This window comes from Oenanthe melanoleuca, chromosome 2, assembly GCF_029582105.1.
Source record: "Oenanthe melanoleuca isolate GR-GAL-2019-014 chromosome 2, OMel1.0, whole genome shotgun sequence".
In the NCBI taxonomy this organism is placed as follows: domain Eukaryota; kingdom Metazoa; phylum Chordata; class Aves; order Passeriformes; family Muscicapidae; genus Oenanthe; species Oenanthe melanoleuca.
In genome coordinates, this window is record NC_079335.1 from 75,412,529 (window position 1) to 75,425,375 (window position 12,847).

Here is a 12,847-nt window from a genome sequence, read left to right on the forward strand (position 1 = left end):
ATTGCATTGCAATGGATCTTAAAGGCAAAAACCCAAACAACAAAACTCAAACCCAAGAGACAGTGTATTGTAATATTCTTGTTAAATTTAATTACCAAAGCATTTTAATTTTTATCCTGACCCAGGCTGTAAAGACATTGATTCATGTCTGTTTAGGGAGAATCATAAGACAACAGTTCCTATTTTCTCACTGTTTTTTTAACTACAGTGTAATAGCCAAAGGAAAGTATAATGTAAATATATAAGCATATATCCAATATATTAAACCTGCTACATCAGCTACAACTAATCAGCCAAGTAAATACAGCATCTGATGCATGTTCTCCTAAAACTAGGGAAATGTGATTTAGCACAGCAGAAAGATGCATTCATTCCTTTCCTGGGTGTGGCTCTGTGCCCTGCAGAGGGGCTGGGACATTGTGTAGGGAAAAAAAAGCCAGGCTTTGTCACCATGTGCCTGATGCAGGTCAGGCATGATCTGGGATGGGCTTGTAAAACTTCAGTTATGGAAAGGCTCCTTCTGGTCTTTAACCTACTGCTCTGAGTGAGAGTTTATGGCCTCGTTAGATACAACATGCTATTAGATATAACCATGCTTAAAAATGTCTGGTTCTCTTCTGTGGATTCCAAAGTCCACACCTGGAAAGATGCATTTCCCTGTGCTGCAGAGATTGTGAATGTCTAAGTGTCCCCAGTACTTTAAGGGAAAATGAGCAGAAACAAAAAACATTTTGAGTTGGAACCTACCCTAGTTAAGGATAATCCACAGGATGGAGCTTCCCCAGAGCTGGCAGTTCCTGAGCCAGAACTCTATCACCCCCTGAGGTGAGCCAGCAGACTGTGTTTTTGAAGCCATTCTACTTCCACCTCTTTAAAAGGAAAATGATGCTCATTATACTGGTATAATTTTTGTATGCTGAAATATTCAGTATAATCATTTCCTAGGGCTTTTTCCCTACTGATATGGTGGTGTTGTCATATAGCTTTCTAAAAATAAACCTCCCCATTGCATGTCAGAGAATAATTCCACAGACATTAATATCCCCCTTGTGGGAGCAAAAAATGTTCAGGAAATGGGAAATGCCAGTTGACTTATTTTCTCAAGACACTCAAGCCCACAGCTTTTATCTCCAAAGTGTGCTGGTTGTTGCATAGAGAAGACTTGTTGCAACAGAGAGTATACTCTGTTGAACAACATAATGTAGAAATAATTATAGAAGTAGTTGGAACCATGCACACTCAGATGTGTGTCCTAATACTGAGGCAAGGATATACTTAATCTTCTTTGAAGATCTTAAATCATCTTTGTATGGTAGCACAGCTTTACCAAGAGGGGAAGAACATGCTCAGTTCTAGAAATTCAAGTTTATAACGAATAGTTTCTTCTAAACAATATGAAGTTTCCATATTCCACAGGCTGAGGAGAACTAATCAAATTCCTGAGTAACTCCTTTAATCCTGATGTTATTGTTGTATACCAAAGATCCCACCTTTATCACTTTTTTTTTTTTGTGAAAAATATGACTTTGCCAATGCATTCACATGTTAGTGTAACTTTCTGTAACTCTGAGGGCTTGCGTGGAAAACCAGTTTCACATGATCAGCTTCATTATGTATCATAACCTATGAAGAATTGTTCTGCTAATATTCAGTCTACTAATTAGAAATTACTACCAAAAAAAAAAAAATAATCCAATGAGAGAAGTAATTTTGGGAGAGTATAGTCCAAAAGCTTGAATCAGTTGTTTTGTATGTAAATTACATAGTAGTTATAAAGAATTATCAATGTGTAGCATGACTTATAGATAGGAGAAGATGTCTTTCCTTTTTCAGAATCTCAAGCAGCATGTAATTGGCATTTATCAGGTAGGTTGGTTGGTAATATTCCGGTGATCACACCTTCACCATGAAGTAAATCAATACACGTATCCCCTCTATAAAATTTAAATTGAAAGGTACATGCAAGACATTAACATTATAAAAAGAACATTTTGAAGGATGGGACATAGAGTTTGTAATGCTCTGCTTAGCATCCCTGCTTCTTTAATATCTTGCTGAGCCTTTTCATATTTTCTTTATCACTCTGGCACAAGATATAATAACACAACGTTTACTACAATTCATTCAGTCTTACGAATATGGTCAAACCATTCACTTTAGGATCTAAGCCAGGTGCTCTAAATCATCTGTATTGGAAGAATAATTTTTCTCTCCATCAACTAAGGAAAATAGGTTCCTATCTTAAGTCCTCCAAGTCACACCTCAGTTGTATCCCTAAAATCACCTAAACAAAGCATGCTTAACATCTGTATTACTCAAAAAACTCCTTATGAAGACTTTTTTTTTTAAAATATTCATTGGGTACATTCCAGGCAATTTTTTTCCTTTAATCTCCATATTACTTTTCTTCCCCATACAGGCACAGGCTGAGGCAGCCAAAAATTATTGCTTTTAAAGATGAAATTGTGAAATCGTCAAGTACAAGTTCATAATAGTTTACTACACTTAGTTGCAAGTTTTGGTTCATTCTATGCAGTTTTCTTAAATGCTTGTGATTTAGTGTATGATATAGATATGAAAATAGTGATACAATGGGATAGAAATTGCATATTTTGTATTTGTATTCTCTCATTTATAGCAAGTATGCTCAACTTATCACAAGTGATATTTATGTTTTACAATTTAAGCGTTTAAAGTAAGCTCTCTCTATAAATACTGCTCATTTTGCAGTGAAATGCAAAAGTAGTGAGTTCTTAATTGCAGGTTCTTCTCTTGTGAGCAAGGCAATCACCTTTACAAATTCAAAAAATTTTCCATAGAAGCCACCAAGAATGAAATAATTGTCATGAATTCAAGAAAAAAAAGTAAAATATATATTCTAGAATATTCCTGTTATTTTCTTTTTATTTTTATAACTTTCTTTATACAAATATACTAAAAACACATTTTGGACTCACAGAAGACAGTTACAAACTGCTTGGTATCTTCAACTCAGTTCCTACTGCTGTCACTAGGAATATGTGGATTGTTGCAAGCACTAGGGCATCCCATTTAATGCTTTTACAAGGAGTGGAACATTGCTGAAAATCTGAATACCACTGCAGTTTTTAGATATTTTTGAAAATCATGAGCCTAAACTATTTTGATTATAATTAGATAATTACATATGGTCTGTTTCACTTTATGTTGTCCTGTAGTCTCTAAATTTTCAGAAAGTAAGCTCACTATGGCTAGAAGCACAAAGGATATGTTGATTTCTTACTTGGATGGAAGACCTCAGGGAAAAAGGCAGATGCTGCCAGAACTGATAGTGACACAATAAGTGACACTGTTGTCAGTGAGTCGCTTTGGAACCAATTCTCAAAGCATTGCAATGCAGGCCCATGCTGTTAAATCTGTAGCCTTAGCTACTTTTCAATATCAGAGTAGGCGGAGATTCATGGGGCTTTCAAGACATGCCAAGGTTACTGAGAGTAATTTCATGCATCCAATCTAAATACTCTCTGTGTTTTGAATGAATAATTTCTTTGTCACTCCCCACAGAAAACATATTGTAGTGGAGTGAATGGCATGATTCCTGCCAAAGGTTGTTGAATTTCTATGAACTGTATTTATTTGCACCTTCTCTACATAAGGTAGCAGATGTAAAATACCATTATTAATGATAATAATCTACTATGATGATAATTTAAGTGTTTAAAAATTTACCTAATCTTTCCATTAATGATCAATTACCACTTTGAGATGATGACAGGAGGGAAATAAATTAACAACAGAATGCTATGACAAATAGACAATAGTTTACTTCGAACCACTCTTGTGCTCATTTCTCGAACTATTGTTTACAGTGCAAGCAGAGCATTGTATTTTAGCCAGTGAGAAATTACCTATATTTTTCATTTGCTATGGAGTAGTATAATGAAATAGCTATATTTGGGCTTATGCTCTGCTTTGCAGTTGAGGGTTTAGTCTCTCAGTTTAGACCTTTAAACAGGTTTTTTGTTTCATTCAATACTTACTCCAAGCAGTCCTCAGATAACCTTTGCTACTTATGCATTCTTGAGAGAGTTAAAAAACAATAGAAGTGCAGCAGACAAACAATTTGCTAAACATTTAGTCTGTGGTAATTGAATATCTCCCCCTCCAGTTTATTTCTTAGTTTTCTTCCAATTAGTATGCTTTATGACTATGAACATGCAACAGTGACAGCTACAAAAAAGAGATGTTTCCAGAGAGTTTTTATTAAGGATACATGCACCTTGGGGGAAAAATCAGTTCTTACTAAAAGTAAGTGAAGAATTCTGGTATGGAAAGGAATAAGAAAAAATTAAGAGGAAGTTGGTATAAGTATAAATAAAATTTTTATAGAGGTTAAAATTTAACTCCTTTATGTTGGACACACACAAATAATGATAGAAAGCTACTTAACTGTGGGCTGCACAGCCTGGATTGCAAAACTTAGGTTCAAAAAAGCTACAAATGTACTAAGAAATTTCAGAGTACCAGCTGTACTCTGTGGCCCAGAAGCCAGCCAATATAAATGGCCTAATTCCATGTTATTAAATTCTTTTACCCACACCAAAATAGGTCAATTTCATGGAAAGTGACTGCAGAAAATAGTTCCTGATCTTTACTAATTTCTCCAAATGCCCTGAATTTCTCAGAGGAAGCTTTACTTGATTTGGGTCAAAACTGTGCCCTGGACTGTTCTAAGACTAACAGTACAATCTATGTAAATCTTCAGATACTGTCATGTCCTTCTTTTGCTTTGAAAAGCAAAATAAAATAAGCCATTGTATATCTTTTAGTCTATGAAATATGTCCATAATTTCACTGATTAAATGGTGATGCAGGGAAAATAAAAATACAGAAGGTTTTTATGGCTACCTGTCAAATGTGCAACTCAAGTGAGCGAAACAGAAATATCAGACAAGGTCACTGAGCTGTGTGACAGGGTGGTAGCCTAAACAAGTAAGATGAAGAGGTAAAGAGTTTATCTGGGCTGCTGAAGACTCATGATTTCAGCATAACAAAATATGGAGAAACTAAGAGCTGGAAGTGACTCATCAAAGTATAAATTCTTTTTGCAGTGCTACCATTGGAAAAGAAAGAAAATTACTTGTGGAGTTGAAGGAGGAGATGGCCACAATCTAGTTTTATGATGAAAATGAGATCAAGGATAAGTATATGTTTCTCACAGGAAAGTGGAGACAAGAGTGCTTGTTGAATATAAGGATATACAGGATGAAGAAGAAAGGGAGGCCAAAGGATGATGAGACAGGTGAGAAAGAAATGCAAATAGTACAGAGGTGTGAGATTTGGAAAGAGTGTGGAGTAAAGAGGAGCTACCTTTGGTTCTCCTCTGATTCCTGTAAATGCCCTTTGCAAAATACTGGTCAGCTGGTATTTATCATTGTACTGATTTGGCTGCAGTTTTACTGATGGTAAAGCAGTAGCTAGTCAAAGGTGTTGCAATCCAAAATGAGTGCTGTTTTCATGATTGGTTTGCAATTGCATGATCCCATTTCTGGAGCCTTGGCACTCCTAGCTTCCATCACTGTTTGAAATGGTTGGTTAAAGTATATGTTTAACTCTAAAATGAAGTTTTAATTTACTCAAAACTCGCAGGTAAATGAAAATCAGGCTTGCATAAGATTTTCTGACATTAAACAATATAAGCTTGGTTAACAAGACCAAGGTGGTGCTGTTTTCTTTTTATGTCTTATGGCACAGACATTAGAAAATTAAAGATGGAGAAAATCAGGATTTGGCCTTCCCTCCTTTTCTGATTCAAAGCAAGTGCTGTCTCAGTCTCACAACTAATCTCTGCCTGCAGGCTAGTCTGCAATGAATCGGTCGACCTGTCCTGTGCAGGTGTCTCCCAGTTAGTATAACATAAGTAATTAGCTGCTGGAACTGAATTAGGGCATCTTGTCTGCCAGGCAAATTCTTTAATCAATGGAAGATGGACTCATTTTCATTCTGAGAGCCAACAAAGTTGCAAGTGCTGTATATAAAGCACAACTTTTAACAGAAATACTGAGAGAAACCATACTTCCATATCTAAATTACAGGGAGTAGAACAACTTCCCAGAAAGTTGTGCAGACTTGTTAAAACGCTTAATTAGGCAGATCTGAAACTTAATCCTGAGTCAGTTTTCTAGCTAAAGGAAAGCAAGTAAGCTTTTTGGTTCTAAATTGTCCAAGTAAGGAGGGAATAAATCTTCCTCACTTATTTTTAAATCAAGTCTCTGCTTTCATTATTTAAATTTTTTAGATTAGTGAGCAGAATAATTTATTATTCACACGATCCTTTTCTGTAGATTTCTAGTTCACTCCTGGGTGGGATTTGTGTTGCGTTCTTCTGGAATTTTTAAAAGTAGGTACCATTGTCTCTCACATCCCACTCATCCAGAGCAATGGATTGAAGCATTTCTATCCCTTGTGGATCAGAAGACCTCTTGCTTGCACTCTGCTTCTGAACCAATTTTTCAATATAATCTGAGCTAGATTTCAAAGCCACTTGAATGGAATCAGCTGCACTTAGTTTACCAAGTTAAAAACTGACCAGCTTTAATGCAGTAAAACTTAGGATAATTAATGCATGTGCAATTTCTGTGATGCACTAAGCTTCAGACAATATATAAATAAGTAACTATGATAATAGTTTTAAATCTACATGCATAAGTATATATAGGCAGGCTATTCCTGGTTCAGCACTTGTTGTTCTCTCTCTTTAAGTATTTCTACAGATCATAGTACTTGACAGTACACCTATTAAAATAAGCTGCAAACCAATAAATAATCACAGAAAATAGATGCAATGTAAAGGGCAATAATATGCGAAGTCTATTCCTAATATATAATACATAATATGTTTATATAATATTATCCAGTTAATAGATCATTCAAGTGCCATGCCAAGGTTATATAACTAAGTGAATAAAGGAGTAGTCTGTGTTTGCATAGGTTTTTTCACTTGCGTGGGAATTCCTGAAATTGCATAAATGAAAAATGTTTTTCTATTTCTTTCTGAATTGTCTGTTTCATGAACTTTTCTCTCTAAGATTATTGTTTCCTCTGCTGTCTCCAATAGAGAATTTAATATATTCTGTGGAATGCACTGTACTGGCCACTGGTGAAATTCAAACCCAAATACCTGCAAGCTCCTACAGTATGGACTGATGTGCAAGGTCGTAAGAATGATTCTTCAAACTCACTTTATTTAAGGTGCTACTACCAGAAAGATGAATAGTTGTGTTTCTGATTCCAAACATCTTAGCATTTCTGGAAATTTGCCTAGCTCTTTTATGCAAACTAACTTGATGGATTTCACTGAAATGCTTTTGCAAAGACCAATGACAGCAAAAAAAAAAAAGGCCGTTGTGATGTCTAGGTCTTGTTCTAAAGCTGTCTGAATATTTTAAATGTGGTTTCAAAGCAGTCCTGAGATAATGGTTTCTGACCATCAAAGATGCCTTTTTTTTTAAAGTTAAGACATGCACAAGTAGACAAAATTCAAGTATCAGGTTCAAACCTTAATTAATTTTTCTTCTATTAGAAAAACTTTTAATCATGCTCTCACAAAATTGACTTCTGTTAGCTGGAAATGATGTGATAAAATATAGCTTTATCCGAATAGTCCTTTTGAGTTCAAAAAAGCAAATTCAGGACATGTCACCTTAAAAAATATGCACTTTAAAAAGAAATCAAAATTATTTCTGACTTCATAAGACACTTGAAATGGTCTTTTATTTGCTAATATCAGAATAAAAAAAAAAAAAGGATATAAATTTTAAAATTCAATTGCATTTCTTCTATGTCAGGGTCTTATTCTCTAAAAGCATATTTATGTCGTATTAAAATAAAATGACGTACTATCCCTTTGACTAAAATGATTCACATGTGCTTTTATTGCTCAACATATAAGAGTTTATTTTTCTAAATTGCTTTCAAACTCACTCTGTCAGCAGTGAACAAAGGGACTGGAAAACTGAAGCATAATAAACTTACAAAATATGAATCCACCCACTTCCCTTAATTGGTTTGATTCCATAAAGCATAATTTATACCAACTAATTATATAGTTTTTTGTCATTTAAATGTTGAAGTAAATATAACCCATCCATTTGTTCTTGAAGCTTATTTTAAGAATTGGAAACAAGCCACTGCTGTCCTGGCAGTCTTGCTCAGACTGGTCCACTGCTTGATGAGTTAAGGGTTAGCACATTAGCTTTCAGGAATGATGTGCTGAAATATCTTTTTACTTAGCCAGTGATCATACGTAAGTAGCTGAGAGAGAAAGGCCACCAGTTCCCTTCTGGAGCAGGATGCATGCCTACACGTAGACAGCTTTTGTCCACTCCTCTCTGCTCAAAGGCACTGTTAGGTTATACCAATTTTTTATTCAATTGCTTGAACATTGTTGTTATGATAGGAAAAGTACTTACCTATACAGTCTTTGCCTTACTTTTTTTCCCTCTTCTTTTTGGTAAAAATCAAACTTTGGTATGAAATATTTATTTTAATATTTACAAAAAAGATGTACCTTTAACAATGAAACATGCACAGCAATGCAGAAAGCTGCTGTAATAATGAAGAGCCAGGGAAGACAGAAAACACTTCTGGAAGTAAATTTTTGCTAATAAAATTATTCAGATTAATTTTTTCCTACTAGTTTTAAAGAAAATATCCATTTACTGAAGTGTCAGTTTTCTGAAATGTGGGCCAATAGATACCTGCAGGTCAAACAACTCTGACAGAAATACGTGTTTAGAGGTTTCCTCTCTGTTACACTCCTCATTACTAGGAGACATGCAAGGTGGGAGTTCCCCACTGAATAAGTTCAAAAGCACAGGTTCTAAATAAAAAATTCCATGTTCAGCAGGATAGTCAGCGGTTTTTCATCACTGGATGCTGATAACCCTTCCAAACCTGCCTGTCTCCTTAAAGGACCCTCAATGAGATGAAGGTGTTTCATGATACCTTTTTTTTGCAAGCTTGTAATGTATTATTTATCAATGTAGCTCCTTCCAAATATTAATAATACATGTACTCTTACTTCTGCTGTGAAAACCTGGGTTTTTTTTTCTCCAGCTTTACTAAGTTCAGAAAATAAATTTAAACTTTATCCTGCAAAATTGATTATTTTCTTATTTGATTAGGTGATCTATAGCATAGCTTCTTTGGCATAAGTCCTTTGTAAAACTGTGGTCCTGATTATGTGACATAAAAACTTTAGCCCTGCAACAGTTTGTGTTAAAGGACCTTTAGTCCTTTTTCTCAGTCTGCACTTCCTGGCTTTGTTGGCCAATGATGAGCAATGGGGTACTGGAGGTCTCAACATCAGCAGCACCTAGGGATTCCTGACCTCTTGCCAGGCCTGAATTTGGCACCTACACGGACTGGATTTTAAAGACTTATTTTTTATACAAACTAAAATTCTACATTGTTTTAACTATGGTAGTCAAGCAAATTGCAAACTCCACTTCCTGGAATGTAATTACTCTGAATGTTTGCAATGCTTTCAAGAAAAAAAAAAAAAATTACAGTTGCTACGTTCGAAGCATAATTCATACTGCACTTTTTCTCACATAGTTATTTTGTTTAGCTGTAATTGGCCTTGTGTCTATGTGAATTTCAGGCTACACATCATCTCTCATACTGCTTAAAGAAACAGGGCTGGCTAAGTAAATCCCCACTGATCGAGACTGTCGCCTGTAACACATGCAAAAAGAAAAAAAGGAAATTTCGACCAATACACTGGAGTCCCCACACTGACATTTTAGCTTGTAAGCCATGTTAAGTGTTTGTTATTTTCAATATCAACACAAATCTTCAGTCTTATTCTCTTCTGTTTTCTTGAGAGTCACTGCTGTAATTTGTCTTGTGTGACATTTGATATAATAGAAAGAAAAGGTTTTTAACCTTACTAGCATGCAAAGTACTAGACAAGCTTGGTCTCTTGGGTGTGATTTTTTTTTTTTTCTTCTTCATAGCAACCATTGGGCAAAGATGTCATAACTGCAATTCATGCATTAAATGAGATCTGCAGGCTATGTTCCTCAAAGACAATGATATATTCCATGATTTCTCTGTGTCATGAAAACCATCTGACATTATGAGAAACTTGTGTATTTTTGCACCACCACAGTAGATGAAAGCATGCAATAAGATATAAAATACTAAGGCCCCTAACAAAAAAAGAAGTAAAATATACAATTGAAAACCAGAATGAGAGTGTGATCTGGGCACATGAAGCTTGCCAATATACTGAGCTTTCAGTCTCCAGACTATTGTATCCATGGTACCTTTCCAACAGCAATGTTCCAGCTGAAAGGAAGGAGCAGACTGTAATTGTGGGCAGTTTAACAAGCACTGAGGATGAAGACAGTAGGAATGATGGTACAAAGAGGCCCTCTGGGAGGATTCTCTTATTGATCAGGTTTGGAGCATCCCACAAGTGCTTTGATAGCATGGCATGAAACGAAAAGAGATACCATGTAAGGTCTGAAAAAATAAGTCTTAGGATTGAAATTTAGGCCAGAAAATGAAACCTGAAGATAAGGACATTCATAGTAGCATAGTTTGGACTAGTTTCACGATGTACAATCAGGAGAAAAAGATTGAAAGGCAACACTTTAAATGTCTGGCTGAGAAAAAGTGGTGAGGAGAAGCGAGTCACAATATTGGAATGCTGGAGGACCTTTTAAAGAATAGGAAAAATTGCAAAATTCATTTTGCCCAAGAGAAAAATAGGCTTATGAAAGTTTAAAAGCTTTTCTATGACCATTGTGATATCTAGTGGAAGGTTCCGAATTTTCAGGTGTTGGAAAGCACAAAATTAGAAAAAAATTGCAAAGGTATGCAGTTCAGACAAAGTGTGCAGTGATGAGAATTCTGCATTCTTCACTGGAGAATGCTACAGAAGGAGATGATAGCCCAGTAGGAAATTCAGAAGTGTTAGTTCATGCTGGATCAAACTAGAGACCAGTAAAGAGGAGAAAGAAAGCCATAATATAAAGCCAAGGGTTAAAATGGGAACCAATATAGGTAACTTTAATGCCTAATGCGAAAAAAAATTATCAGAGTTATACCTGTGTTCAGTATCTGTGGGAAAGAAGAAAATCAGTCAAGCAGCATAGTATCAAGGAGCAAAATACACAGGAAAGTCATAGAAGACTTTATCAGTGGAGGGATAATGACGTTTGTGAGAGGCATTGCTGTCAACTAAGACTTAAAAAAGAGGACAGTATTAACATTAGCTATTCTGGAAAAGTTCCCTAGTTATTTTACATTTTGCAACAACTATAATTAGTATAAATGTAATATTTGTGCAGGAGCAATAGAAACCAGAATTACAAGATGGTTGTATTCAGTTAAATAAATAATAAGAAGAAAGTGGAAATAAACAAAACTGAGGCATATTACTATAGAAATTCTGAATGGGATAGCTGAGACTGTTAAATCACTATGGGTGGTGTGGATGCTACCTAGGGATAAAATTTAGAAGACCCATAGCAAATGCACATATCCATTAAAAGGCAAATCTGTAAGGGCAAACAACATAGCTAATAAAAGCAAGAGCACATATTTCAAAAAAATGAAGCTGTGTCTCAGAGAGGACAATAGACAGAAACATAAAACCTGCTTTATCTATAAAACCACAATAAAAAAGACAAAAAATGAGTTTGAATAAATCTCTGCAAACAAGCTAATAATAATTGTTTTTTAAGACATCTGGAAGCAAAAGCCTGAGAGGAACTGTGTAAAGCCTGTCCAAAACTGAGATACAGAAGTTCTCAGAGAAGATAAGATGACAAATGTAAAACTTATTCTTTTTTTTTTCTTTATTGTTAGTATAGAAAAACTGGAGATTTTTTTCTACCCTAGAACTTTATAGGGGACTCAGGAGAAGGTTAAATTAGCTACAGAAGCAGTTGTGGAACAAACAGACACAACAGTAACAAATCATTTGGATTAGCTGTTACATGCCCAAGAGCCTGAAGAATGAAATAAGGGAACAATTATGATGTGCAATATTTTGCTTCAAACCACTGTGGCACAAGAAGGCTTGGAGGTATAATATAACACTGACGTTTTTTTCCCCAAAAGTTCTCCAGGGAGTCCAGGGGAGCTAAGGATGGATATGACTGACATACAGGCAAAACAGTAGGAGCAGATTTGCTCAACTCATAGAGAATTTCCCATACTGAAAAAAGAGAAATCAGCACAGCTTCTCTAAATAAAGCTGATATTTTGCAGTGCTTTCTGAATTCTTTGAAGAGACTAACATGCAGGCAATTATGTGAATATGGATTCAAAACAAGTGAGAAGAAACTGTTGTATGATATATGATTAGCCTGTGTAAATCTGACAGAGGATGTGGATTCTGAAATTTAACCTAAGTTTCAAAGCAAAGGGGCAACTTGCTGCAAGAAAAATACATTGAGGGTACAATACAAAGACTCCATTAGAACTAAATATAATTAGAAAGTAAGGAAGTTTTATGAATAATTGCTTGGCCTGTTTTATGGATACCATCTAGACATGAGTGTGAGAGACAGAAGGATCAAATGGATCCTTCTCATAACATGATCTTTCTTACATGCCTGCAAAAACACGATACATTTTCAGACTGAGCAAAAGAAGAATTTTCATATGAGAGAAAACTTCACATTTGCAGATGCGGTTTTGTACCTACAGAGCATTCATAATACATATAGTGGGATTTCAATTCATGGGCAAGGAAGAGATGCAAAGTAAAAAGCTGCTGTGATCTTACTGCAGATTCATGCAATATATTCTAATACAAATTTGCCTTACTAACAAATTTTAGCAGCTAATT

At 35.3% G+C, this 12,847-nt stretch overlaps 1 protein-coding gene across 3 annotated transcripts in view; it reads right to left on the minus strand.

The window, feature by feature from the left end:
- Positions 1–12,847, minus strand: part of CDH12 (cadherin 12) — a 519,546-nt gene that overhangs the window by 51,725 nt on the left and 454,974 nt on the right. The gene's annotated exons all lie outside the window — the stretch shown is intronic.